The 27910-nt window shown below is 46.3% G+C and overlaps 1 pseudogene; it reads left to right on the forward strand.

Annotated features, from left to right (window-relative positions):
* Positions 1–938: 938 nt before the first annotated feature.
* Positions 939–25979, forward strand: LOC120054296 (annotated as a pseudogene).
* The last annotated feature ends 1931 nt before the right edge of the window (positions 25980–27910 follow it).

Raw genomic sequence — 27910 nt, forward strand, 5'->3', positions numbered from 1 at the left:
TAAAATCTGCCATTTGGCAGTTCAGGCTGCTATGCCGGTATAGTGAATATGGGTCTGTGCATTGAGTGTTAGGCGTATAGCAGGGGTATTTGATTTGATTCAACTCTTACCCTACGAGGCCCGGAGCCTGCTGGTCTTCTGTTGTAATTGATCATTAATTGCATCCACCTAAGCCAGTCCCTGATTAGAGATGAACAATGGGAAAATGAGGGGCCTATAGGCTATATGTTTATGCCTCCACTGTTGTTAAGATTTCATTTCATATCGGGGCTTTTGGTGGTTGTGGTGATATGATATTCATATTTAATATTGTGTAGGCTGGCTGTAGCTACATAATAACAAGGTCAATTCTCAGTAGTGGGTGGAGATTATTTTGAGTCGTCAATATTTACCACAACAACAAAGTTATAAACCCCGCCCATTTATCTTCTTAAAATTTGATTTTAAACCTAACCATAATCTTAACCTTAAACATTAATTAACACACTGCTAACCTTATGCATAACACTAACCTTAAATTTAGACCAAAAAGCACATTTTTGTTTTCATTCATTTTTACGATATAGACTTTGTGTTTGTGGTAACTACTGGAAATCAGTATTTAGGGAGACCGTAAACCCCGCCCATGCAGTTGAGAGGCAGATTCAAATGTGATGACGTACAAGGATACATAAACAGGGATTGGACCCCTAAATAAATGGAGAAGAACCTCCGAATAACTGGACATGAACAGATCCATATAATACAAAAACTGACGAATTTACGTAGCCCTAACTCTGAAGTTGTTGGCCCCCGTGCACAAAGCCAGGGATTGGCAGGAAGTTATTTTAAATCTGCGGAGGTCATCAGCATTGGAGTAGACAGTTGACTAGACCGTTTAAAGCCCCCCTGACTGCATATCTGAGAGCGAATCGGGATCAGCGGATCCACCCCACACAGCCATAGCCCTGCTTTGCCTAACCTTAGCGGTTCCTGCATACGCCGTTATGAGCTCCTGGTACCCGTCTGGTTCTCGGAACGACGCTCCCTCCCCACTCCCAGCCGTTACCGAGGAGAAGCCGCCGAAGAGGAGAGCGTTTTACCTGCTTCGGAAGACGTCCAAGAATCGCAGCCGTAGCGACAAGCAACAGCAGCAGCAACCCGCGGCAAACAACAACAATATACCTTTCATGATCCACTGCCAGATCGGGAAGGAGATCAAGCACATATGCAGCAACTGCCGCGGCAACTGCCATGACGGTGAGTGGAGAGGAGGGTTGAGGTTTTCACAGCAGCAGGAAGAGGCATCAATTCAAAGTATATTTCACGCTGTTTCCACTCAATTGAATTGCAATTACGTGAAACAACGTCGATTCAAGCAGTAGGAGATGTTTTTGATCATCTCCCACTCCTCCAAGCGACCGCTCCCTTGGCTTGCTCGCTTGCCTTTGCCTGCCCCACGGCGGGCTGTTTTTCTCCGTGGACAGGCTGCTGAGGACTTTTCAAATCGTAATAATAAATAATACTACTCTGAGTCAGACTATTTCTGTGGATGTACTAGTATATGGTGTTTTGTAAGCATTAGGCTATTGAATATCTATCTAGGCAGTATAGCATTGGAATGGTATTTTTATTATTCTGCTGTGTTTTGAATGTTGTTGTGATGGAGGTGTTCAAACAGCCCCTGGCTCCAGTAGGCTACAAGCCTGAGATGTACCGTTCTATTTACTATCACAAGTGCATATGAAAAGCATAAATAATTTAAATGCATTCCATAGTTAATTCAGTTGATAGGTCTGTCTCCTCTCCTTTGCACTTAGGCTGTTACTACTATTTTCTTATGCCAAACTTCACCCAGGCCCCCCTTCCAGCATTGGGGAACATCCTGCGCCCCCACTGCACGTCCACACCATGTCTATTTCTAAGGGCACAAGCACTGTTCATACAAACTGTTCACACACCTCTTCTTGGCGGATAGTTGTTTTGTTGTTGTAGGTTTTAAAGCTTATTTCACACATATTGTCATGAGGTACAGAGAAAATGTTTCTGTTTTAAAGCACATTTTCTTGCAATTCTACACATTTCGCCAACGTGTATTCATGTGATATTTGAGTGACTCAAACATTACAACATAATTTATGGGCTAAAAAACCTAGCTAAAAACATTAGCTGACATGGGCTAGTTGATCTGGACATTTCTGATAAGTTATAAATAGCTCCCCCCGCCAACCCCTGCGCCCCCACTCTCCCTCACACACACACTTACTCTTTGTGCAGACTAAAGGGTGAGGTGTGTGTGTGTGTGTGTGTGTGTGTGTGTGTGTGTAAGTAAGAGTTTGAGTTAGTATTTTTATTTGAATTAGAATATTTTCCCCCTGTCCCTGTGATCCGGGCACCATGCCTTTTTTCCAAGCAGTCCAGCCTGGTAGGAAGACCGGTGTTATGGGAAGGAGGGGGAGTTTGGAGATGGAAAAATTATGAGAAAATGGAGTAAGGAGAGCAGTGTAATTATTTTAGAACAGTCTGACATCTCTCTTACAGTGCAGAGCATATCATAGCTCAGGGAGAGAGAGATATACACTACCGTTCAAAAGATTGGGGTCACTTAGAAATGTCCTTGTTTTTGAAAGAAAAGCACATTTTTTGTGTCCATTAAATTAACATAAAATTGATCAGAAATACAGTGTAGACATTGTTAATGTTGTAAATGACTATTGTAGCTGGAAACGGCTGATTTTTTTTTAATGGAATATCTACATAGGCGTACAGAGACCCATTATCAGCAACCATCACTGCAGTGTTCTAATGACACGTTGTGTTAGCTAATCCAAGTTTATAATTTTAAAAGGCTAATTGATGATTAGAAAACCCTTTTGCAATTATGTTAGCACAGCTGAAAACTGTTGTTCTGATTAAAGAAGCAATAAAACTGGTCTTCTTTAGATTAGTTGACTATCTGGACAATCAGCATTTGTGATTTCGATTGCAGGCTAAAAATGGCCAGAATCTAAGATATTTCATTTGAAACTCGTCAATCTATTCTTCTTCTGAGAAATGAAGGCTATTCCATGCGAGAAATTGCCAAGAAACTGAAGATCTCATACAACGCTGTGTACTACTCCCTTCACAGAACAGCACAAACTGGCTTTAACCAGAATAGAAAGAGGACTGGGAGGCCCCGGTGCACAACTGAGGGGAGGACAAGTACATTAGTGTCTAGTTTGAGAAACAGACGCCTCACTAGGTCCTCAACTGGAAGCTTCATTAAATAGTACCCGCAAAATACCAGTCTCAACGTCAACAGTGAAGAGGCGACTCCGAGATGCTGGCCTTCTAGGCAGAGTTCCTTTGTCCAGTGTCTTTGTTCTTTTGCCCACCTTAATCTTTTATTTTTATTGGCCAGTCTGAGAGATGTCTTTTTCTTTGCAACTCTGCCTAGAAGGCCAGCATCCCAGAGTCGCCTCTTCACTGTTGACGTTGAGACTGGTGTTTTCCGGGTACTATTTAATGAAGCTGCAAGGCACCACAACAAACCGCCAAGAGAGGACCGCCCACCAAAACTCCCAGACCAGGGAAGGAGGGCATTAATCAGAGAGGAAACAAAGAGACCAAAGATAACCCTGAAGGAGCTGCAAAGCTCCACAGCGGAGATTGGAGTATCTATCCATAGGACCACTTTAAGCCGAACACTCCACAGAGCTGGGCCTTACGGAAGAGTGGCCAGAAAAAAGCCATTGCTTAAAAAAAAGATAAGCAAGCACGTTTGGGGTTCGCCAAAAGGCATGTGGGAAACTCCCCAAACATATGGAAGAAGGTACTCTGGTCAGATGAGACTAAAATTGAGCTTTTTGGCCATCAAAGAAAATGTCTGGCGCAAACCCAACACCTGTCATCACCCCGAGAACCTCATCCCCACGGTGAAGCATGGTGATGGCAGCATCATGCTGTGGGGATGTTTTTCATTGGCAGGGACTGGGAAACTGGTCAGAATTGAAGGAATGCTGGATGGTGCTAAATACGAGGAAATTCTTGAGGGAACCCTGTTTCAGTCTTACAGAGATTTGGGACTAGGACAGAGATTCACCTTCCAGCAGGACAATGACCCTAAGCATACTGCTAAAGCAACACTTGAGTGGTTTAAGGGGAAACATTTAATGTCTTGGAATGGCCTAGTCAAAGCCCAGACCTCAATCCAGTTGAGAATCTGTGGTATGACTTAGATTGCTGTACACCAGCGGAAACCATCCAACTCTTATTTCTTGTTTGTTTCACAATAAAACATATTTTGCATCTTCAAAGTGGTAGGCATGTTGTGTAAATCAAATGATACAAACCCCCCAAAAATCTATTTTAATTCCAGGTTGTAAGGCAACAAAATTGGAAAAATACCCAGGGGGGTGAATACTTTCGAGAGCGAGAGAGAGAGAGACCAAACTGGGCTGTGTATAATGTGGAGAAAGTTTTTTTTTTTTGTTTTACTCCCCTCTGTAAACCTTCCATCTTCATCTTTCCTTGTGTTATGATTTATATTACCATGGTCTCTTCCTTATGTATTAATTAGACGCATTCAGATCAATTGCTCCTTGACTATAGCTCAGCCTTCAACACCATAGTACCCTCCATGCTTATCATTAAGCTCGAGGCCCTGGGTCTGAACCCCGCCCTGTGCAACTGGGTCCTGGACTTCCTGACGGGCCACCCCCAGGTGGTGAAGGTAGGAAAAACACCTCTACTTCACTCATCCTCAACACAGGGGCCTCACAAGGGTGCGCCCTCAACCCCCTCCTGTACTCCCTGTTCACCCATGACTGTGTGGCCACGCACGCCTCCAACTCAATCATCAAGTTTGCAGATGACAACAGTAGTAGGCCTGATTACCAACAATGACGAGACAGCCTACGAGGAGAAGTTGAGGGCCCTGGGAGAGTGGTGCCAGGAAAATAACCTCTCCCTCAACATCAAACAAATGACTTCAAGAAACAGCAGAGGGAGCACGCCCCTAACTGGGTTGTGTAACATCGACAGGACCGCAGTAGAGAAGGAGGAAAGCTTCAAGTTCCTCGGCGTACACATCACTGACGATCTGAAATGGTCCACCCACACAGTGTGGTGAAATAAGGTGCAACAACGCCTCTTCAACATCAGGAGGCTGAAGAAATGTTGCTTGGCCCCTAAGACCCTCAAACTTTTACAGATGCACAATTGAGAGCATCCTGTCGGTCTGTGTCACCGCCTGGTACGGCAACTGCACCGCCCGCAACCGCAGGGCTCTCCAGAGGGCGGTACGGTCTGCACAACACATCACCGGGGCACACTGCCAGCCCTCCAGGACACTTACAGCACCTGATGTCATAGGAAGGCCAAAAATATCAATGGACATCAACCACCCGAGCCACGGCCTGTTCATCCCGCTACCATCCAGAAGGAGAGGTCAGTACAGGTGCATCAAAGCTGGGACCGAGACAGAAGCTGTTCTTCAATCTCAAGGCCATCAGACTGTTAAATAGCCATCACTAGCCAGCTACCACCCGGTTACTCAACCCTGCACCTTAGCTGCCCTATATACGTGGAATCACTGGCCACTTTAATATTGGAACACTAGTCACTTTAATAATGTTTACATACTACTTTACTCATCTCGTGTATATACTGTATTCTATTCTGCTGTAAAGCCGCTCCGACATTGCTCGTCTTGATAGTTTATATATTTCTTTATTCCATTCTTTTACTTTTAGATTTGTCTATTGTTGTGAATTGTTAGATACTACTGCACTGTTGGTGCTAGGAACACAAGCATTTCACTACATCCGCAATAACATCTGCTAAATATGTGTATGTGACCACATACTTTGAATCTCATTCTTTTACGGATTATGTTATTGACTGTTTTCTCTCCCCTTCATCTCTTCTTCTCCTTTCCCCTTCATCTCTCCTCTCTTCTTCTTCATCTCTCCTCTTTTCTATCCTCTCAGTTGAGGAGGTGGAGCGACTGGCAGCGATGCGATCTGATTCGCTTGTCCCTGGCACACACACCCCTCCCATTCGCAGGCGGAGCAAGTTTGCCACCCTCGGTCGTCTGTTCAAACCGTGGAAATGGAGGAAGAAGAAGAGCGAGAAGTTCAAGCAGACATCTGCTGGTAAGACCCCTATCTAACCTTCAACCCTTACCCCTGAACCATAAGCCCTGCTTTCTACCTCTCCCCTGACCCTAGTCTAACACCCTAAGATCTAACCCCTTAGCCTTAACCGCTTGTATTCTACCTCTCCGTTTGCCACCTAAGCACTCCCCCCTACCCCGTGGTAGCTGTAGTCTTATGTCCTCAAGGCAAAGCTACAACCTTACAGTGTAATGATGTCATGTTGATGTATGTATGGCTGTAGGTGCTATGAGGCAGAGGGCATTGCTGGGTAGCCATGGCAAATCAAATGTATTTGTCACATACACATGGTTAGCAGGTGTTAATGCAAGTGTAGCGAAATGCTTGTGCTTCTAGTTCCGACCATGCAGTAATATCTAACAAGTAATATAACCTAACAATTTCACAACAACTACCTTACACACAAGTGTAAAGGAATGAATGAGAATATGTACATAAAAATATATGGATGAGCGATGGCCGAACAGCATAGGCAAGATGCAGTAGATGGTATAGAGTACAGTATATACATATGAGATGAGTAATGTAGGGTAGGTAAACATTATATGAAGTGGCATTGTTTAAAGTGACTAGTGATACATTACATCAAGATGGCAAGATGCAGTAGATGGTATAGCGTACAGTATATACATATGAGATGAGTAATCTAGGGTAAGTAAACATTATATAATATAAAGTGGCTAGTGATAAATTGATTACATACATTTTTCCATTATTAAAGTGGCTGGAGTTGAGTTCGTATGTTGGCAGCAGCCACTTAATATTAGTGATGGCTGTTTAACAGTCTGATGGCCTTGAGATAGAAGCTGTTTTTCAGTCTCTTGGTCCCCGCTTTGATGCACCTGTACTGACCTCGCCTTCTGGATGATAACGGGGTGAACAGGCAGTGGCTCGGGTGGTTGTTGTCCTTGATGATCTTTATGGACTTCCTGTGACATCGGGTGGTGTAGGTGTCCTGGAGGGCAGGTAGTTTGCCCCCGGTGATGCGTTGTGCAGACCTCACTACCCTCTGGAGAGCCTTCTGGTTATGGGCGGAGCAGCTGCCGTACCAGGCGGTGATACAGCCCGACAGGATGCTCTCGATTGTGCATCTGTAAAAGTTTGAGTGTTTTTGGTGACAAGCCGAATTTCTTCAGCCTCCTGAGGTTGAAGAGGCGCTGCTGCGCCTTCTTCACCACGCTGTCTGTGTGGGTGGACCATTTCAGTTTGTCCGTGATGTGTACGCCGAGGAACTTAAAACTCTCCTACTGTCCCGTCAATATGGATAGGGGGCTGCTCCCTCTGCTGTTTCCTGAAGTCCACGATCATCTCCTTTGTTTTGTTGACATTGAGTGTGAGGTTATTTTCCTGACACCACACTCCGAGGGCACTCACCTCCTCCCTGTAGGCCGTCTCGTCGTTGTTGGTAATCAAGCCTACCACTGTAGTTCCGTCTGCAAACTTGATGATTGAGTTGGAGGCGTGCATGGCCACGCAGTCGTGGGTGAACAGGGAGTACAGGAGAGGGCTGAGAACGCACCCTTGTGGGGACCCAGTGTTGAGGATCAGCGGGGTGGAGATGTTGTGACCTACCCTCACCACCTGGGGGCGGCCCGTCAGGAAGTCCAGGACCCAGTTGCACAGGGCAGGGTCGAGACCCAGGGTCTCGAGCTTGATGACGAGTTTGGAGGGTACTATGGTGTTAAATGCTGAGCTGTAATCGATGAACAGCATTCTCACATAGGTATTCCTCTTGTCCAGATGGGTTAGGGCAGTGCGCAGTGTGGTGGCGATTGTGTCGTCTGTGGACCTATTGGGGCGGTGCGCAAATTGGAGTGGGTCTAGAGTGTCAGGTAGGGTGGAGGTGATATGGTCTTTGACTAGTCTCTCAAAGCACTTCATGATGACGGAAGTGAGTGCTACAGGGCGGTAGTCATTTAGCTCAGTTACCTTAGCTTTCTTGGGAACAGGAACAATGGTGGCCCTCTTGAAGCATGTGGGGACAGCAGACTGGGATAAGGATTGATTGAATATGTCTGTAAACACACCAGCCAGCTGGTCTGCACATGCTCTGAGGACGCGGCCGGGGATGCCGTCTGGGCCTGCAGCCTTGCGAGGGTTAACACGTTTAAATGTTTTATTCACGTTGGCTGCAGTGAAGGAGAGCCCGCAGGTTTTGGTAGCGGGCTGTGTCAGTGGCACTGTATTGTCCTCAAAGCGAGCAAAAAAGTTGTTTAGTTTGTCTGGGAGCAAGGTATCGTGATCCGCGACGGGGCTGGTTTTTCTTTTGTAGTCCGTGATTGACTATAGACCCTGCCCCATATCTCTCGTGTCTGAGCCGTTGAATTGCGACTCCACTTTGTCTCTGTACTGACGCTTAGCTTGTTTGATTGCCTTGCGGAGGGAATAGCTACGCTGTTTGTATTCGGTCATGTTTCCGGTCACCTTGCCCTGATTTAAAAGCAGTGGTTCGCGCGTTCAGTTTTGCGCGAATGCTGCCATCAATCCACGGTTTCTGGTTGGGGAATGTTTTAATAGGAACATTCAGATTCCACAATGATTCTTTAGTTGTGGACACTACATCACCGCACTCCCTCTCCCTGTGTTTTATCAGTTTCTTTCTGTAAATATGTAGTGAACTCCATGACAGTAGCTAAAGCAAGGGGCTATAGCAGCACACAAGTAGACTACAAATGCATGCTGGGCCTGGCATGCCCTGAGTTCGTGAAGTGAGCGCTATTGGAGCAGTACTGGAACGAAATTGGAGAGGCCGAGAAGGCCAACGCTCCAACCTTTGGGAAACTCGCGCCTCCATGTGCTCGCCAGAGGTAGCCTGACTGCCATTAGGTACCGAGATGAGCTCCTCAGATCCCTTGTGAGACCATATGCTGACACATGCACATTTGTGGCCTGCTGGAGGTCATTTTGCAGGGCTCTGGCAGTGCTCCTCCTTGCACAAAGGCGGAGGTAGCGGTCCTGCTGCTGGGTTGTTGCCCTCCTACGGCCTCCTCCACGTCTCCTGATGTACTGGCCTGTCTCCTGGTAGCGCCTCCATGCTCTGGACACTACGCTGACAGACACAGCAAACCTTCTTGCCACAGCTCGCATTGATGTGCCATCCTGGATGAGCTGCACTACCTGAGCCACTTGTGTGGGTTGTAGACTCCGTCTCATGCTACCACTAGAGTGAGAGCACCGCCAGCATTCAAAAGTGACCAAAACATCAGCCAGGAAGCATAGGAACTGAGAAGTGGTCTGTGGTCACCACCTGCAGAATCACTCCTTTATTGGGGGTGTCTTGCTAATTGCCTATAATTTCCACCTTTTGTCTATTCCATTTGCACAACAGCATGTGAAATTTATTGTCAATCAGTGTTGCTTCCTAAGTGGACAGTTTGATTTCACAGAAGTGTGATTGACCCTGGAGTTACATTGTGTTGTTTAAGTGTTCCCTTTATTTTTTTGAGCAGTGTATATACACACACACAATAGGCTATTATTGATTTTGGCCCAATAGGCCTGACATATTACCTCTTTCAAGGAGCTTACCGTTTTGATAGGGTTTGATTTAGCCTAAATACCTTTAAGCCTACCTATAGAAAAGTTTTTTTTAAACAACTCTGCATCCCTGCCCTGCCTGGCAAGAGTGGCCCGAAGGGTGTTTAGCATCCAGTGGCTCTGTAAGTGCGGAGAGGATATTCTCCCCTGCTGGCCTGCTCTCCAGGCACCATCACATGAGCCTGAAGCCACAGACTCTGGCCAAACTCATGTTTCTAAAAGTGAATTCAAAGACACTGTAGACTGAGCCTAATAAGGCATTTCTCGTTTCATTTTTATGTTTCAGCCTATATGTGCAATTTATAGACTATAATGATTTAAATCAACAAAATGTTGTTTAAATGCTGTCCGCTTAATGTTCCGCCAACCTAGTGTGTTGCAAATGCTTCACAATTATTTTTTTTGTAGGCTATAGCTTTGATATTATTTGCCTAAATAATTCCTTCTTAGGCACCTTATCTGGTGATTTTTAATGAATGGAGTGAATTTGGAGTGGCAGTTATTTTTTCTGTGAACGATGAGCGGGATTCCAAACGCTCAACTCTGCTCACATACTCTTGACTGTACTGTGGGGTAGCAGAGCTGGGCAGCTAGGTGCTGTACTGTAGGTATTGTGGGGCAGCATAACTGGGCAGCTAGGTGCTGTACTGTGGGGCAGCAGAGCTGGGCAGCTAGGTGCTGTACTGTAGGTACTGTGGGGCAGCAGAGCTGTGCAGCTAGGTGCTGTACTGTAGGTACTGTGGGGTAGCAGAGCTGTGCAGCTAGGTGCTGTACTGTAGGTACTGTGGGGCAGCAGAGCTGGGCAGCTAGGTGCTGTACTGTAGGTACTGTGGGGCAGCAGAGCTGTGCAGCTAGGTGCTGTACTGTAGGTACTGTGGGGTAGCAGAGCTGGGCAGCTAGGTGCTGTACTGTAGGTACTGTGGGGCAGCAGAGCTGGGCAGCTAGGTGCTGTACTGTAGGTACTGTGGGGAAGCAGAGCTGGGCAGCTAGGTGCTGTACTGTAGGTACCGTGGGGCAGCAGAGCTGTGCAGCTAGGTGCTGTACTGTAGGTACTGTGGGGAAGCAGAGCTGGGCAGCTAGGTGCTGTACTGTAGGTACCGTGGGGCAGCAGAGCTGGGCAGCTAGGTACTGTACTGTAGGTACTGTGGGGCAGCAGAGCTGGGCAGCTAGGTACTGTACTGTAGGTATTGTGGGGCAGCATAACTGGGCAGCTAGGTGCTGTACTGTAGGTACTGTGGGGAAGCAGAGCTGGGCAGCTAGGTACTGTACTGTAGGTATTGTGGGGCAGCATAACTGGGCAGCTAGGTACTGTACTGTAGGTATTGTGGGGCAGCATAACTGGGCAGCTAGGTGCTGTACTGTAGGTACTGTGGGGAAGCAGAGCTGGGCAGCTAGGTGCTGTACTATAGGTACTGTGGGGCAGCAGAGCTGTGCAGCTAGGTGCTGTACTGTATGTACTGTGGGGCAGCAGAGCTGTGCAGCTAGGTACTGTACTGTGGGGCAGCAGAGCTGTGCAGCTAGGTACTGTACTGTAGGTACTGTGGGGCAGCAGAGCTGTGCAGCTAGGTGCTGTACTGTAGGTACTGTGGGGTAGCAGAGCTGGGCAGCTAGGTGCTGTACTGTAGGTACCGTGGGGCAGCAGAGCTGGGCAGCTAGGTGCTGTACTGTAGGTACTGTGGGGCAGCAGAGCTGGGCAGCTAGGTGCTGTACTGTAGGTACTGTGGGGCAGCAGAGCTGGGCAGCTAGGTGCTGTACTGTAGGTACTGTGGGGAAGCAGAGCTGGGCAGCTAGGTGCTGTACTGTAGGTACTGTGGGGCAGCAGAGCTGTGCAGCTAGGTGCTGTACTGTATGTACTGTGGGGCAGCAGAGCTGTGCAGCTAGGTACTGTACTGTAGGTACTGTGGGGCAGCAGAGCCAGGCAGCTAGGTGCTGTACTGTGGGGCAGCAGAGCTGGGCAGCTAGGTGCTGTACTGTAGGTACCGTGGGGCAGCAGAGCTGGGCAGCTAGGTACTGTACTGTAGGTACCGTGGGGCAGCAGAGCTGGGCAGCTAGGTGCTGTACTGTAGGTACTGTGGGGCAGCAGAGCTGTGCAGCTAGGTGCTGTACTGTAGGTACTGTGGGGTAGCAGAGCTGGGCTGCTAGGTGCTGTACTGTAGGTACTGTGGGGCAGCTAGGTGCTGTACTGTAGGTACTGTGGGGTAGCAGAGCTGGGCAGCTAGGTGCTGTACTGTAGGTACTGTGGGGCAGCAGAGCTGGGCAGCTAGGTGCTGTACTGTAGGTACTGTGGGGCAGCAGAGCTGGGCAGCTAGGTGCTGTACTGTAGGTACTGTGGGGCAGCAGAGCTGGGCAGCTAGGTACTGTACTGTAGGTACTGTGGGGCAGCAGAGCTGTGCAGCTAGGTGCTGTACTGTAGGTACTGTGGGGCAGCAGAGCTGTGCAGCTAGGTGCTGTACTGTAGGTACTGTGGGGCAGCAGAGCTGGGCAGCTAGGTGCTGTACTGTGGGGCAGCAGAGCTGGGCAGCTAGGTGCTGTGCTGTAGGTACTGTGGGGCAGCAGAGCCAGGCAGCTAGGTGCTGTACTGTGGGGCAGCAGAGCCGGGCAGCTAGGTGCTGTACTGTAGATACTGTGGGGAAGCAGAGCTGGGCTGCTAGGTGCTGTACTGTAGGTACTGTGGGGCAGCTAGGTGCTGTACTGTAGATACTGTGGGGAAGCAGAGCTGGGCAGCTAGGTGCTGTACTGTAGGTACTGTGGGGCAGCAGAGCTGGCAGCTAGGTGCTGTACTGTAGGTACTGTGGGGCAGCAGAGCTGTGCAGCTAGGTACTGTACTGTAGGTACTGTGGGGCAGCTAGGTGCTGTACTGTAGGTACTGTGGGGCAGCTAGGTGCTGTACTGTAGATACTGTGGGGTAGCAGAGCTGGGCAGCTAGGTGCTGTACTGTAGGTACTGTGGGGCAGCTAGGTGCTGTACTGTAGGTACTGTGGGGCAGCTAGGTGCTGTACTGTAGATACTGTGGGGAAGCAGAGCTGGGCAGCTAGGTGCTGTACTGTAGGTACTGTGGGGCAGCAGAGCTGGGCAGCTAGGTGCTGTACTGTAGGTACTGTGGGGCAGCTAGGTGCTGTACTGTAGATACTGTGGGGCAGCAGAGCTGTGCAGCTAGGTGCTGTACTGTAGGTACTGTGGGGCAGCAGAGCTGGGCAGCTAGGTGCTGTACTGTAGGTACTGTGGGGCAGCAGAGCTGTGCAGCTAGGTGCTGTACTGTAGGTACTGTGGGGCAGCAGAGCTGGGCAGCTAGGTGCTGTACTGTAGGTACTGTGGGGTAGCAGAGCTGGGCAGCTAGGTGCTGTACTGTAGGTACTGTGGGGCAGCTAGGTGCTGTACTGTAGGTACTGTGGGGCAGCTAGGTGCTGTACTGTAGATACTGTGGGGCAGCAGAGCTGGGCAGCTAGGTGCTGTACTGTAGGTACTGTGGGGCAGCAGAGCTGGGCAGCTAGGTGCTGTACTGTAGATACTGTGGGGAAGCAGAGCTGGGCAGCTAGGTGCTGTACTGTAGATACTGTGGGGCAGCAGAGCTGTGCAGCTAGGTGCTGTACTGTAGGTACTGTGGGGCAGCTAGGTGCTGTACTGTAGGTACTGTGGGGCAGCAGAGCTGTGCAGCTAGGTGCTGTACTGTAGGTATTGTGGGGCAGCAGAGCTGGGCAGCTAGGTGCTGTACTGTAGGTACTGTGGGGCAGCTAGGTGCTGTACTGTAGGTACTGTGGGGTAACAGAGCTGGGCAGCTAGGTGCTGTACTGTGGGGTAACAGAGCTGGGTGGCTAGATGCTGTACTGTATGATGGCTATATTATGTAAACAGGGGATAAGCAGTTAGTTGCCATGATGCCTCAGAGCCACGCAGCTAAGGCCAAAGATACCACAGGATGTGTGTGTGCACACGTTAGACATCAGCAAGACTTGGTAGATTCTGAGAGCATAGGTCCCCTTAGGCCTTTCATAAATTATCTGAAATGAAAAATACCAAATAGTGCTTTTGAACATTTATACATGATCAGTCTTGTTCTTCAGAAATGTAGAGAACTCTTGTGGAAGTGTTGCCAGATAAGATTCCCTGCAGATTCAGTCTGACCCTATATTTGCTGTTACTGAAGTTCAGCTAATACTGTCTCTTTTAATTGAATAATGTTCCGGAATTATGTAAGATATATACCGTCCGTATGATATAATATCAAGTTTGTTATGCAAGGTAGTCCTGAGCCATGTGTCCAGGTTAAATCTACAGTATGACATGTATATGTTTTGGATAGAGAGGCTATGCCCTAGGTTGCATCGTTCTAGCTGCTTTCTGCCCACAAATAAACACACCAGTGGGGTGCTGCCCTGTTTTTCTAATCTCATGCTGCTCCCCCAGCTGTCGGTGCAGATTCTGCTTTTTTCAGAACACCACATGTTCAGAAATGTGACCAACACACACACACATCCTCACACACAGATATATACACTGCTCCAAAAAAATAAAGGGAACACTAAAATAACACATCCTAGATCTGAATGAATTAAATATTCTTATTAAATACTTTTTTCTTTACATAGTTGAATGTGCTGACAACAAAATCACACAAAAATTATCAATGGAAATCAAATTTATCAACCCATGGAGGTCTGGATTTGGAGTCACACTCAAAATTAAAGTGGAAAACCACACTACAGGCTGATCCAACTTTGATGTAATGTCCTTAAAACAAGTCAAAATGAGGCTCAGTAGTGTGTGTGGCCTCCACGTGCCTGTATGACCTCCCTACAATGCCTGGGCATGCTCCTGATGAGGTGGCGGATGGTCTCCTGAGGGATCTCCTCCCAGACCTGGACTAAAGCATCCGGCAACTCCTGGACAGTCTGTGGTGCAACATGGCGTTGGTGGATGGAGCGAGACATGATGTCCCAGATGTGCTCAATTGGATTCTGGTCTGGGGAACGGGCGGGCCAGTCCATAGCATCAATGCCTTCCTCTTGCAGGAACTGCTGACACACTCCAGCCACATGAGGTCTAGCATTGTCTTGCATTAGGAGGAACCCAGGGCCAACCGCACCAGCATATGGTCTCACAAGGGGTCTGAGGATCTCATCTCGGTACCTAATGGCAGTCAGGCTACCTCTGGCGAGCACATGGAGGGCTGTGCGGCCCCCCAAAGAAATGCCACCCCACACCATGACTGACCCACCGCCAAACCGGTCATGCTGGAGGATGTTGCAGGCAGCAGAAGGTTCTCCACGGCGTCTCCAGACTCTGTCACGTCTGTCACGTGCTCAGTGTGAACCTGCTTTCATCTGTGAAGAGCACAGGGCGCCAGTGGCGAATTTGCCAATCTTGGTGTTCTCTGGCAAATGCCAAACGTCCTGCACGGTGTTGGGCTGTAAGCACAACCCCTACCTGTGGACGTCGGCCCTCATACCACCCTCATGGAGTCTGTTTCTGACCGTTTGAGCAGACACATGCACATTTGTGGCCTGCTGGAGGTCATTTTGCAGGGCTCTGGCAGTGCTCCTCCTGCTCAAAGGCGGAGGTAGCGGTCCTGCTGCTGGGTTGTTGCCCTCCTACGGCCTCCTCCACGTCTCCTGATGTACTGGCCTGTCTCCTAATAGCGCCTCCATGCTCTGGACACTACGCAGACAGACACAGCAAACCTTCTTGCCACAGCTCGCATTGATGTGCCATCCTGGATGAGCTGCACTACCTGAGCCACTTGTGTGGGTTGTAGACTCCGTCTCATGCTACCACTAGAGTGAAAGCACCGCCAGCATTCAAAAGTGACCAAAACATCAGCCAGGAAGCATAGGAACTGAGAAGTGGTCTGTGGTCACCACCTGCAGAACCACTCCTTTATTGGGGGTGTCTTGCTAATTGCCTATTATTTCCACCTGTTGTCTATTCCATTTGCACAACAGCATGTGAAATTTATTGTCAATCAGTGTTGCTTCCTAAGTGGACAGTTTGATTTCACAGAAGTGTGATTGACCCTGGAGTTACATTGTGTTGTTTAAGTGTTCCCTTTATTTTTTTGAGCAGTGTATTATCTTACCCCATACAAACCTTATGTTATCGCTGCACCATGGCCATAATTGGGTTATGATTCAGACAGGCAGTGACCAGTGTTACATCATTTATTAGATCAGTACCCTGTGCCTGCTCCGCAGGCCAGTTATGAACACAGTGAATATAGTAATGTCATGTATAATGCCACCTAATGTTGTTGCGATATCATATCCTGCCCCATCAGTCCTGGAGAGGAAGATGTCGACCCGGCAGAGCAGAGAGGAGCTGATCAAGAGAGGAGTGCTGAAGGACATCTACGACAAAGGTTAGAGGTCAGAGGGTATAGAGGAGAAGACAGCAGAGGGAGGTTAGAGAGCAGAGACTGATGGCAAAACGTTGTTGTTGTGTAATCTAACATGCTTTAGACAAAATCAAGTCACACAGTCAGCATCACAGTATCCACCTGTATTGAATCCAGGTCAGATATGTACTGGGAACATGTTATCTCTGTTTCCATCTCTCTCCTCCCCCTCTTCTCTCTCTCTGCAGACGGAACGGTAGTAACGAGTGGAGAGGAGGTCAATATGGAGAACGGGAGCTCTCCAGCGTTAGGAGGGTCTGATCCATCACATTGTGATGGAGCTGAGCTGATGGATGGAGCAGGGTCAGCCATAGGTGCATCTCAGGCCTTCTATCAACACACTCACCCATTGGTTCATCATCACGCACTGTGCTGTAACATGATGTCTGATTGGTCAATTTTGTTCTCACACCTCCCAACATGCTCACCCATTGTTTCATTCCCATTCACCTTTTTGTAATATAACATCTGATTGGTCAATTCTCTCATCTCAGGCCCTGTCCCAACAAACTCGCTCATTAGTTAATCTCCTCTCACCCTTTTGTAACATGACACTTGATTGATTTATTCTGTCCCCAGGTACAGTAGAGTCCCCTCTCCAGACAACTGGAACGTCTCCACAAGACCACACCCAGAATCCCAGCCAGGCTCCACCCACTAAGGTCATGGTGTATCCGGGCGACGGCGGCGGGGCAGAGTCATCTCATCACATCATAAAACAACCCAAACAACCCCCAGCGCTACCCCCCAAACCCTTCAACAGACTGCCCAACCACATCACAGGTAGAGCCCTGTACTCCTCTGTGTAATTTGCTTTTACTTTGCTTTCTATTTTCTCTGACCACCAGCTTGCCGCTTGTGTGGGTATATCTGACTCTGATCTCTGTATCTATTTCTCTCTCTCCAAATATTGGGGAAGATGCCAGAGCTGAAGATAATGTTGAAGAGTTTATGAATAGCCAATTAGAATTTGTGGTCTGTATATTTTATAATTTCGTTTAGTATACCATCAACACCAGTCCTTTTTGGTTGGAGGGTTTGTATTTTGTCCTGTAGCTCATCCAATGTAATTGGAGAATTCAGTGTGTTGTGGTAGTCTTTAATAACAGGTGCTACATTTTGTAAATAATCACGTATATGTTTTTGTTTCTTTGTTAAATGGCCGAAAAATGTTTGAGAAGTGGTTTATCTCCATTTTAGATAGGTAGCTCTTCATGTTTGTTTAGTGTGTTCCAATTTTCCCTGAAAGGATTTGATTCTATGAATACTTCAATTGCATTGATGTTTTCTGACATGCTGTTCCTTCTTTTTTCTTAAGTGTATTTTTTTATTGTTTCACCATAGTGAAGTCTCTCTCTCCCTCCCTCCCTCTGTAGAGGGTATGCCAGTGAAGCTGCCCTGTATGTCCATGAAGCTGTCTCCTCCTCTACCTCCTAAGAAGCTGATGATCTGTGTGCCTGTGGGAGCGGGGGTAAGCATGGAGCCCTCGGCCCTCACCTTCCAGAAGTGCCCCCCTCCCTCTCACCATGTGGGGTCCCTTGGGGGCCACTCCCTACACTACAGGACCCTTCCTGTGCCCCTACACCCCCCCAGCCGCATCATCGAGGAACTCAACAAGACCCTGGCCCTTACCATGAAGCGATACGAGAGGTGAGGACTTAATGTGTGTCCTTTCCTCCATGTGTGTGCATGAAAAATAATGTTGATGAAGTGGTTCATAACTGAGTGTACAAAACAGTAGGAACACCTGCTCGTTCCATGACAGACTGACCAGGTGGAAGCTATGACCCCTTATTGATGTTAAATACACTTCAAATGAAGGGGGGAGACAGGTTAAAGAAGACTTTAAATCTTGAGACAATTGAGGCATGGATTGTGAGTGTGCCATTCAGAGGGTGAATAGGCAAGACAAACGATTTAAATGCCTTTGAACGGGGTATGGTAGTAGGTGCCAGGCACACCGGTTTAGGTCAAGAACTGCAACACTGCTGTGTTTTTTCACGCTTAACAGTTGTGTGTATCAAGAAAGGTCCACCACCCAAACGACATCCATCCAACTTGACATAACTATGGAAAGCATTGGAGTCAACATGGGCCAGCATCCCTGTGGAACGCTTTCGACACCATGTACCGAAAAATTGAAGGCAAGAGGATGTGACTCAATATTTTGTACACTATCCAGCCTGCCCTGTACTCCACTCCCATTGGCCCTGGCCTGTGCCTACTCTACAGCGGTGTGATGGATTGTGGGTAGTTGGATCGAGTCGTTAAGTAGCTTGTTAATCATTTGACAAAACGTGTTCTAATTAGTGGGGTTAAATTGGGAATAAAGATTGATGCCCGGTCAATGGGAGAGAGGAGCACTGTTAGCAGACAAGAGTCTGGCGTTAGAGAGGACAGTTTGCTGTTGGGAGGGCTTCGTGGAGGTCTCGGTCTCTCTTTGCCTGTGTGTCAGAGTAGAAATAAGAGCCTTTCTCTATGTCAGTGAAAGATGGGCAAAAGGTCAGCTCTCTGAAGTCTTATCATAGGTAATAGAATGGGTCAGTAACCGAAAGGTTGCCGGTTCGAATCCCCAGGCGGACTAGGTGAAAAATATGTCAATGTGCCCTTGAGCAAGGCACTTCACCCTAATTGCTCCTGTAAGTGGCTCTGGATAAAAGTGTCTGCTAAATAACTAAATTGTAAATGTTAAAAGGTTTCTGTGATTGGTTACTATTGGCATCCATCCACTCACAATCAATTAGTCATTTAGGAATCCAATACCACAATACTCTAGGCAGCATTTGAAACATCTGGTCAGTCAAACACATCTCAGTACAGAGACCATTTCATCTAAACCTCCTCTGGCTGTTGTTCACTTCAGCTTTGGATAAAGAGCTGCACTAGTTCCCAGAGCCTTACCTTGGCTTTACCTCTCTGGGTGTATGTGTATCATGGGCTGGTGTCTAACCAGTTTAGACCAATTTAGAGCACCACCAGAAACACACACCATCTCCATCAGTCTACAGATTCATCACACAAGAGGAAAACGGCGTGTGATTGACCCAAACACTCAGTGTATCATGACAAGGCGAGACCCAGATGTCGACACAGGAGGCAGATGGTTGGAGTCTTACAATGTTTATTAATCTAAAGGGGTAGGCAAGAGAATGGTCGTGGACAGGAAAAAGGTCAAAACCAGATCAGAGTCCAGGAATTACAGAGTGGCAGACAGGCTCGTGGTCAAGGCAGGCAGAATGGTCAGGCAGGTGGGTACAGAGTCCAGAAACAGGCAAGGTTCAAAACCGGGAGGACTAGAAAAAGGAGAATAGCAAAAAGCAGGAGAACAGGAAAAACGCTGGTTGACTTGGAAAAACATACAAGACGAACTGGCACAGAGAGACAGGAAACACAGGGATAAATACACTGGGGAAAATCAGTGACACCTGGAGGGGGTGGAGGCAATCAAAGGACAGGTGAAACATATCAGGGCGTGACACGGAACATAAACCGGCTGCACACGTGCGCCATCCTGCATAAATGTACTTTGTCCCCCCACACCAAACGCGATCACGACAAGCAGGTTAAAATATCAAAACAAACTCTGAACCAATTACATTAATTTGGGGACAGGTCAAAAAGCATTAAACATTTATGTCAATTAGCTTGCACTTGCTAGCTAATTTGTCCTATTTAGCTAGCTTGCTGTTGCTAGCTAATTTGTCCTGGGATATAAACATTGAGTTGTTATTTTACCTGAAATGCACAAGGTTCTCTACTCCACCAATTAATCCACACACAAAACGGTCAACCGAATCGTTTCTAGTCATCTCTCCTCCTCCCAGGCCTTTTCTGCTCTGGACTTTATATTGCGATTGGCAACTTTCATAAATTAGGTGCATTACCACCACCTACCTCGTTCGTCTTTCAGTCACCCACGTGGGTATAACTAATGAGGAGATGGCACGTGGGTACCTGCTTCTATAAACCAATGAGGAGATGGGAGAGGCAGGACTTGCAGCGCAATCTGTGTCACAAATAGAACCAACTAATTTTAGTCCTTGGCAACGCAGACGCTCGTTGGCACGCACGAGCAGTGTGTGTGCAATAATTGAATAATATAGATTTCTAAATTTATTTTGCAACGCTTGCGCAAGCGACGCGAGCAATGTAGTCAGGGTATAACTGATGTGCCAGTGCCAGATTGCCCCTCCATGGTCCATCACTCTGATTGGTGGGCCGTCAGGGGGTTGATTTCCTTTCAGTCAGATGTGCTCCCGGGATACCATTTTTTCCCCTCCTTCCTTTCCTCTCCTTTCATTTTTCGGTTTGGTCTCAAGCACAAAATGGTAATAGGTATCCTAGTCTTTTTAAAGTCTTTATTTCTTTGACTTGTTTGCTGCCTGAATTTGTCTAAATGTGATGTTAGTAAACCTTGTTGGCATATAGGCACACTCAAACTGAGTTTGTATAAGCAACAGGGATAATTATTCTCCAGTTACGAGATTGCTGATTGTATTCCTATCTGCTCCTGTGCTGTTTCCCTGACCCAATCAGGAATGCTGCTTCGAGGCTAGTTTCTGATTGGTCTGCAGTTTGTCTCCCTTTTGGTTGAGTCAGGCTGTTTTTATACAGTGTTTCAGTCCTGTTTTGTCAGTTGATTTGAGGTGCCGTTTACGCTTGGCTGTTTTACGTTAATCACAGACTCCATAGCTCCTTTCATATCAACTTATGGTGGACGTTACCTTACTACTCCCGTATTTCTAACACCACACACACGCGGATGGATGGACAAACACACACACAAGCCCACTATCTCTCGCTAACGTTTGACCTTTCTCACTGACCTCAGCTCCCTGCATCATGTGGTTCCCACGGTGATGATAGCATGTGATAACAACAAAGAGAACCTCTCCAACGAAGAAGACTACCAAGACATACCTGGGTCGTACAGGGACGAGGAGGATGAAGATGACGATGAAACACTGTTTTCAAGTAAGTGTTTGTTTATCCATAGGTTTGGGGCCGTAGTGGCTGTTTGGTCTCTGCTTAGTGGCCATTCCTCCTGGTAACAGCCTCAATGGCTACTGGGATATGTAGTTTAAGAGCTCTCCTTTCATTGGACCTCTCCATTATGAGCTGTGAATCCCATTGGTTCGCCTCCCTGATTGTGACCAATCAAAGCACCGAGGTGACAGTGGTGTGTGTCATGAAACACACACGATGGCTAGTCCTCAGATACCCTGTTCCAGTAGTTCCCTTCAGCAGTGAATTATTGATTTGAGGCCCATTTCAAGCTCCCGAGTGGCGCAGCGATCTAAGGCACTGCATCTGTGCTAGAGCCGTCACTACAGACACTGGTTCGATTCCAGGCTGTATAACAACCGGCCGTGATTGGGAGTTCCATAGGGCGGCGCACAACTGGCCCAGCATCGTCCGGGTTAGGCTGTCATTGTAAATAATGATTTGTTCTTAACTGACTTACCTAGGTAAATAAAGGATAAATAAAAAATCTGAAGCATTTATACACACACACACTTCTCTGTAATCTGGTTATGTAAACAGAGGAGTGGGTTGGAATCAGTAAACACACTCCCATCCTGTAGCACTCACTGGAGAGGATAAAAGTTGTGACAATTTAATTGCTAGTGCATGAGTTAGCTACTGGTGGTGTTAGTTATTCAATTTTATAAACATTTAATGGACAATAACGTTTGTGTGTGTGTGTGTGTGTAGGTACCCTGGCTCTGAAGGTATTGAGGAAGGACTCCTTGGCCATTAAGATCAGTAACCGTCCGTCTGTGAGAGAGCTAGAGGAGAAGAACATCCTGCCCAGACAGTCAGACCAGGAGAGACTGGAGTTCAGGCAGCAGATAGGCACCAAGCTCACACGGTGAGACGCACACACATACACCCTCCCTATAGCAATGTCTAGGAGGGCACTCAGTTCCTATATACAAACACACACAGCTGCTTTTTAAAAGATTGTATATAGCTATCATGGTGCTTGCGCACACACACACACAGCTCCCCTCTCAGTCAGCCCTGTACACCCTGCTCTGGCCTGGTTGAGATGTGACCTGGGGGAGAGGTGAAGAGCGAGACAGAGATGAGATGCGAGGAAGAGAGGGAAGGGAGAGGGATGGGGGATGGAAGGAAACCGATGAGGAGAGAGGGAGATAGACGAAGGAGAGTAAAAGAGAGCCTGTCATATTATCTTGAATATGCCAGTGAGAGGGCGGACAGCTTCAAGTGAGATTTTACCTTCACAGAGTACAGAACATAAATGTGGCAATACAGGAATAAAGAATTCACAGTTTCCTTCCTTTCTTTCGCCTCACTTTCATTTGTTACACTCACTGCTTCTTGCCTCCTCCCTCGCTTCCTTCCCTCCCTCTCTCCATGTATCTAATTCTCTACCTACCTCTCCATCTCTCTGCTTCCCCTTCTCCTTCCTCCCCTCTCTCAATTTTTCTTCTCCCTCCCTCCCTCCCTCTTGTTGCTGTGTGAATCACTGTCAGACTGTTGAGGTGGTAAATACATCTGAGGGAGTCATGGCTCACAGAGGAGACTGGTCTGACATCAGAAAATAAAACAATAAAAGACGTCAGGAAACGGTCCTGACTGACTTTAGTTTAATTTTCTCAGGAGGTTGAGTCAACGGCCAACTACAGAGGAGCTGGAACAGAGAAACATACTCAAACGTAAGTAGAACAGACTAGATAGGCAGAATACACATTTCCAGTTTCTCACGAAATGGACAATAGTGACTTTTCTATTTTGTTTTATTCTATTCTAACCTGTCTCTCCCTCTCTCAGCGCGCAATGAACTGGAGGAGCTAGATGAGATGAGAGAGCTCAAGAAACGCCTGTCTAGAAAGGTGAGAGGGGGGAGGAGGAGGAGGGTGAGAGGGGAATAGGGTATCACTTTCCATTAGATGGCAGATTAGAAATATAAAAGCATTACCTGTTATGACATCAAGTTATCTCATCCTCTGTTGTGTAACATAAGTGGTGTGTGTGTCTATTTCTCTAAAGGTTTGGATGATTGCCTGCGAGGCCATCTTTATTGTTTTACGGTTGAGAACAACTAACACAATAATCCATATCTACTGCCCCCGAGACCCTCAGCCACCACACACACACTCTGACAACCCTTTTCTCCTGTCCCCAGTTGAGTCAGAGGCCTACAGTGGAGGAGCTGAGGGAAGCTAAGATCCTGACCCGCTTCAGTGACTATGTAGAGGTAGCCGACGCCCAGGACTACGACAGGAGGGCAGACAAACCGTGGACAAGACTCACAGCTGCAGATAAGGTAATAACACTCACATGCAGGTGCGCACACCACACACACATATACAATCACACACAAATGCACAGTCATGCGTAGGGTTGAAAAATTACAGGAACTTTCAATAAATTCCCTGGTTTTCCTGAAATCCCGGTTGGAGGATTCCCAGAATAAGAAGGGAATAAGCAGGAAATCCAGAAATCTCCAACCAGGATTGCTGGGAAACCAGGGAATTTATTGAAAGTTCCTGGAATTTTGCAACTCTTGTCATGCGTATACTGTTTTTTTTCTGACTGATCTCCGGTTCTGTTTGTCCCTTGTAGGCTGCTATACGTAAAGAACTCAATGAATTTAAAAGCACAGAGATGGAAGTGCATGAGGGTAGTCGGCATCTAACCAGGTATGTATGTCACAGCCATACTACACTCTGCAACACAACACAGATACACTTGCCCATACTTCAAGCAGTGTATACAGTAACTAATTATCTCTCTCCCTCTCTGTCCTGGAGGTTTCATCGACCATAGTTCTTCTTATGCCATCTTTTTCAAGAACCTCAAGTGCTGGACCTCAAAACTGCTGCCTCTGTGTACCACACCCCTCCCCTTCCAGACCAAAACGCAACCAGACCAGAACTGGACCAGAACCACACTAGAACCAGAGTAGAACGTGATCTGAACCTGACCGTAAACTTAATCTGAACCTGGCGGGGTGTGTACAGAACTGGGCGACTGACACTTCTACAGGCTCCAGTGTTGACCCAAAATGGCTACCAATGAATGGAAAGGGCAGACTGGACCAACTACAACAGTATTTTGGTTCAGTGGTCACAGTGTGGTCGGGTTGCGGAGAGGGACTGTCATACACATGGAGAGACTGACAGGCACTAGACTGACTGGCTTCTCTGTCAGCGGAGATTATATGGACTAAAAAGTATTGTTTTTTTAATAGCCTTTTATTCTAATTGTTGATAATGAAGATGGATAATGTGTTTACTTTATTGCACTTTGGTTTTTGACGGTACTCTATGGAGGTTTCATCAACCATAGTTCTTCTTATGCCATCTTTTACAAGAACCTCAAGTGCTGGACCTAAAAACTGCTGCCTCTGTGTACCACACCCCTCCCCTTCCAGACCAAAACGCAACCAGACCAGAACCACACTAGAACCAGAGTAGAACCTGACCGTAAACTTAATCTGAACCTGGCGGGGTGTGTACAGAACTGGGCGACTGACACTTCTACAGGCTCCAGTGTTGACCCAAAATGGCTACCAATGAATGGAAAGGGCAGACTGGACCAACTACAACAGTATTTTGGTCCAGTGGTCAGTGTGGTCGGGTTGGGGAGAGGGACTGTCATACACATGGAGAGACTGACAGAAGGCACTAGACTGACTGGCTTCTCTGTCAGCAGAGATTATATGGACTAAAAAGTATTGTTTTTTTTTAATAGCCTTTTATTATAATTGTTAATAATGAAGATGGTTAATGTGGTTAATTGCACTTTGGTTTTTGACAGTACTCTATGGAGGAGTTATGGAACTCTGCTCCTATATCTGTGCCAATGGGACTTTGGGATTGTGGGAGATTGAGTTTGGCAGGGTATCTAAAAAAAAAAAATACAGAGACCAACAACTGATTGGGAAAAATTATTCTCCTCCAAGGGCTCCTGTTTCCAAAACAGAGGGACCAAGCCCTTTCAATCAGATAGGACTGCAGAATAGGATTCTGTAATAAGTGTGTTGCAGTACTACTTACAATGCCGTATACACCATGTGCTACTCTGGAAGCTGTAGTATGAGAATATGATCAGAATATATACCCATTAAATGTTGAAATAAAACACATCCTGTCCATGTTGAAACAGTATAGAAATATGAACCTAGCAATAATTGAACTTTTCTTTCCTCCGGGGCTGCATTCAAGAGAACAATTACTGGGAACATTTCAGAGAGCTGCCTGCTCAATACCAAATACACTTTGAAACGCTGTTATGAGTTGTGATCTTGAATGCAACCCAGATCACCATTATTATTGTTGAGTTCTGCAACCCTCTGTATAGTGTCACTATACCTGTCATTGTTTACAGGGATGAAAACATTGTCAAATGTACTTTGTTTGAATGACATTTGATAAAGTATGTTGTCTATACAATGTTTCAGCAGAGTGCTCCATAGACTGGCAAGTTAACGGTCAATAGTTATGAAGGGAATGGAATTTAGATTTCTGAAAACAGGAATTTTATGGTTCCGCCTTGTTTAGCCTCATAGTGGAGAACCGACATTAGACAACCCTTTGGCTGTAAATGAAAGTACACTACAACCTTTAGCTCATACACAGGAGACAGACATTTCAAAATTGTTATTTTATAATAAACACATACAGGTGATGGTCTTGATAGTTTAGTCGGAGAACCCTTTGACTTGTGGTGTATCTTGGTATGCGTGTGTATACAGGGACATGTTCATAAGGTACAAAACATGGAAAATGTTTTACAACGGAGTGCTTACTAAACACGACCCAGGACCGTCTCCCTGTGCGTCTCCATACTAAGAAAAGAAAGAGGACATTCTTTGGGAATTACTGTATAAGACGTGTACATAATACAAAATAAACAAATGTTTTTCTTTTTTGTACAGAGGGAAACTGCATGTGATGATTGTTAACTTATTGTTCGTCTTCTATCATGTATGCAGTTTCTTATCTAAAGGAAACTTAATAAAAAACAACATTCAAAACTGCTTTTCCTCAACCGTCTCTATGCCATACATATGTAGCATCACCAACAGTGAGAACTTAACTCACCTTTACTAAATGAAACCACAGTGTTTCATAATAGAAGTAGAACAGTATATTTGAGTGGTTTTAATGCACTCAACATTCTCTGTCATTAAATGTATGTTTATTGACAAATACATGATTTAACTGTGCTCTTCTGCTAGACATTCACATGCCAAGCGACGCCACCTCTAACTTCCTTCCATCAGGACATGTTCAAGGAAAGGGGCTTCATTTGGAGTAGACTGAACCGAGTAGGTTGGAGGAGTTGGCAAGACAACACAAACGGATCTGGGACCAGGCTATTAAAAACAGAGTGGACTGCTGCTGTGATCCAAAATCACAGTCTGCTCAGTAAGCCTCCCTAAGCACAGGTCTGGAACCAGTTTCCCCAACCATATATATAATTTTTTACCTTGGACCGGTCCTTAGTACAGACATTATATCCATTGAGTCGAAACTCATTGGATGTTTGTTAGTGGCAGAGTTCTCCAGTTGAGGGGAGGGAGAGTACAAGCGTATTCCAATGTCATTGACCCCCATCAAGAGTGTCTGGCTGGGGATCTGGAGATCTGTGATTCTATATAGAGTGCATGGGGGTGCCACAGGTCAATGGCTTTAGTCAATATGGCATCTGTGTTCTCTTGTGGCACCTGCTAGAGGAAGGAGAAAACAAAACAAATCAATGTGATTGGTAGAGAAATGAGGTAAATAATTTTGGTTGGCAGGGTTGGTATGGTCTTAGACAGGTCTAAAGAAACATGATATGAAGAAAATGTAGTCTATTCAGAGGAACCGAACAGCATATTATGAGTTGTCCTTCTGTTTGGCCCTGATCTAACTATGCCATAAGGCTATGAGCAATACTAGTTCATTTAGAAGACAAGATTTGCTTAAAATTCTGTGCCACTATTTTATAGTATGAAGAATACAATTGAACATAAATGAAAAAAACAGAAAGGATATTTTTCCAAACAATGAGGGAGTGCGCACGTCCGGCTATTCTGTGTTGAGCGGTTAACAAAGAAACAGGTAGTCGTTGATCAAATCTTTCTCACAGGCTACAAGTGAAGACAGACCAATCGGGGACGCAACTGCGTGTGTCCTTATCCAATTCCGAGGCACATATTGAAGATATTCGAAGAACTGTCCACATTTACTTTTTGTCAGCCAGTAAGATGAGCAGGCCTAACGAACAGCAAAAGCACTAGCCTATGTCAATGTACTTTCCCCCATTTTTCCAAAAGTTGACCCATTTTATTCTGTGAGAGAAATACATTTTCCCAACATAGTCTGGAACAGGTTTGGTATACGATAGATCCCAAATTAATACAACCACTAGCATAAAAAAATCCTGTTTTAAGCAATGAGCCTGAGCAAAAGATGAGAACGTTTAGCTTAAAAATGTTGATAAACTATTAGGCTATTTCTTCACATTATAAGCGCAGCAATGCGCACACGGCAGTAGGCTATAAGCACTAATGTTCCATTAGCAGGAAAACACCATTCTCAAAAGTGAACACAAATGTGATTATGCATGTAATGCTTTTATTATAAAGATGCTTTTTTATGGTGAAAACGTTCTTCCCCAAACTTGAAACTCACGTATGTATGTATGTATGTATGTATGTATGTATGTATGTATGTATGCATGTATGCCAGTTAGGCAAAACATCCCTTGTAATGTGGATTAATGTGCTTCAATTTAAGAAGTTATTTGGCCACTTTAGTTGTGATACAAACTTTAGGCCTATGGGCTAGGCTACATGAGGTGTGCGTCTATGCACTTGAAAAAGTAG

The sequence above is a fragment of the Salvelinus namaycush genome, chromosome 10, assembly GCF_016432855.1.
Source record: "Salvelinus namaycush isolate Seneca chromosome 10, SaNama_1.0, whole genome shotgun sequence".
Taxonomy (NCBI): Eukaryota; Metazoa; Chordata; class Actinopteri; order Salmoniformes; family Salmonidae; genus Salvelinus; species Salvelinus namaycush.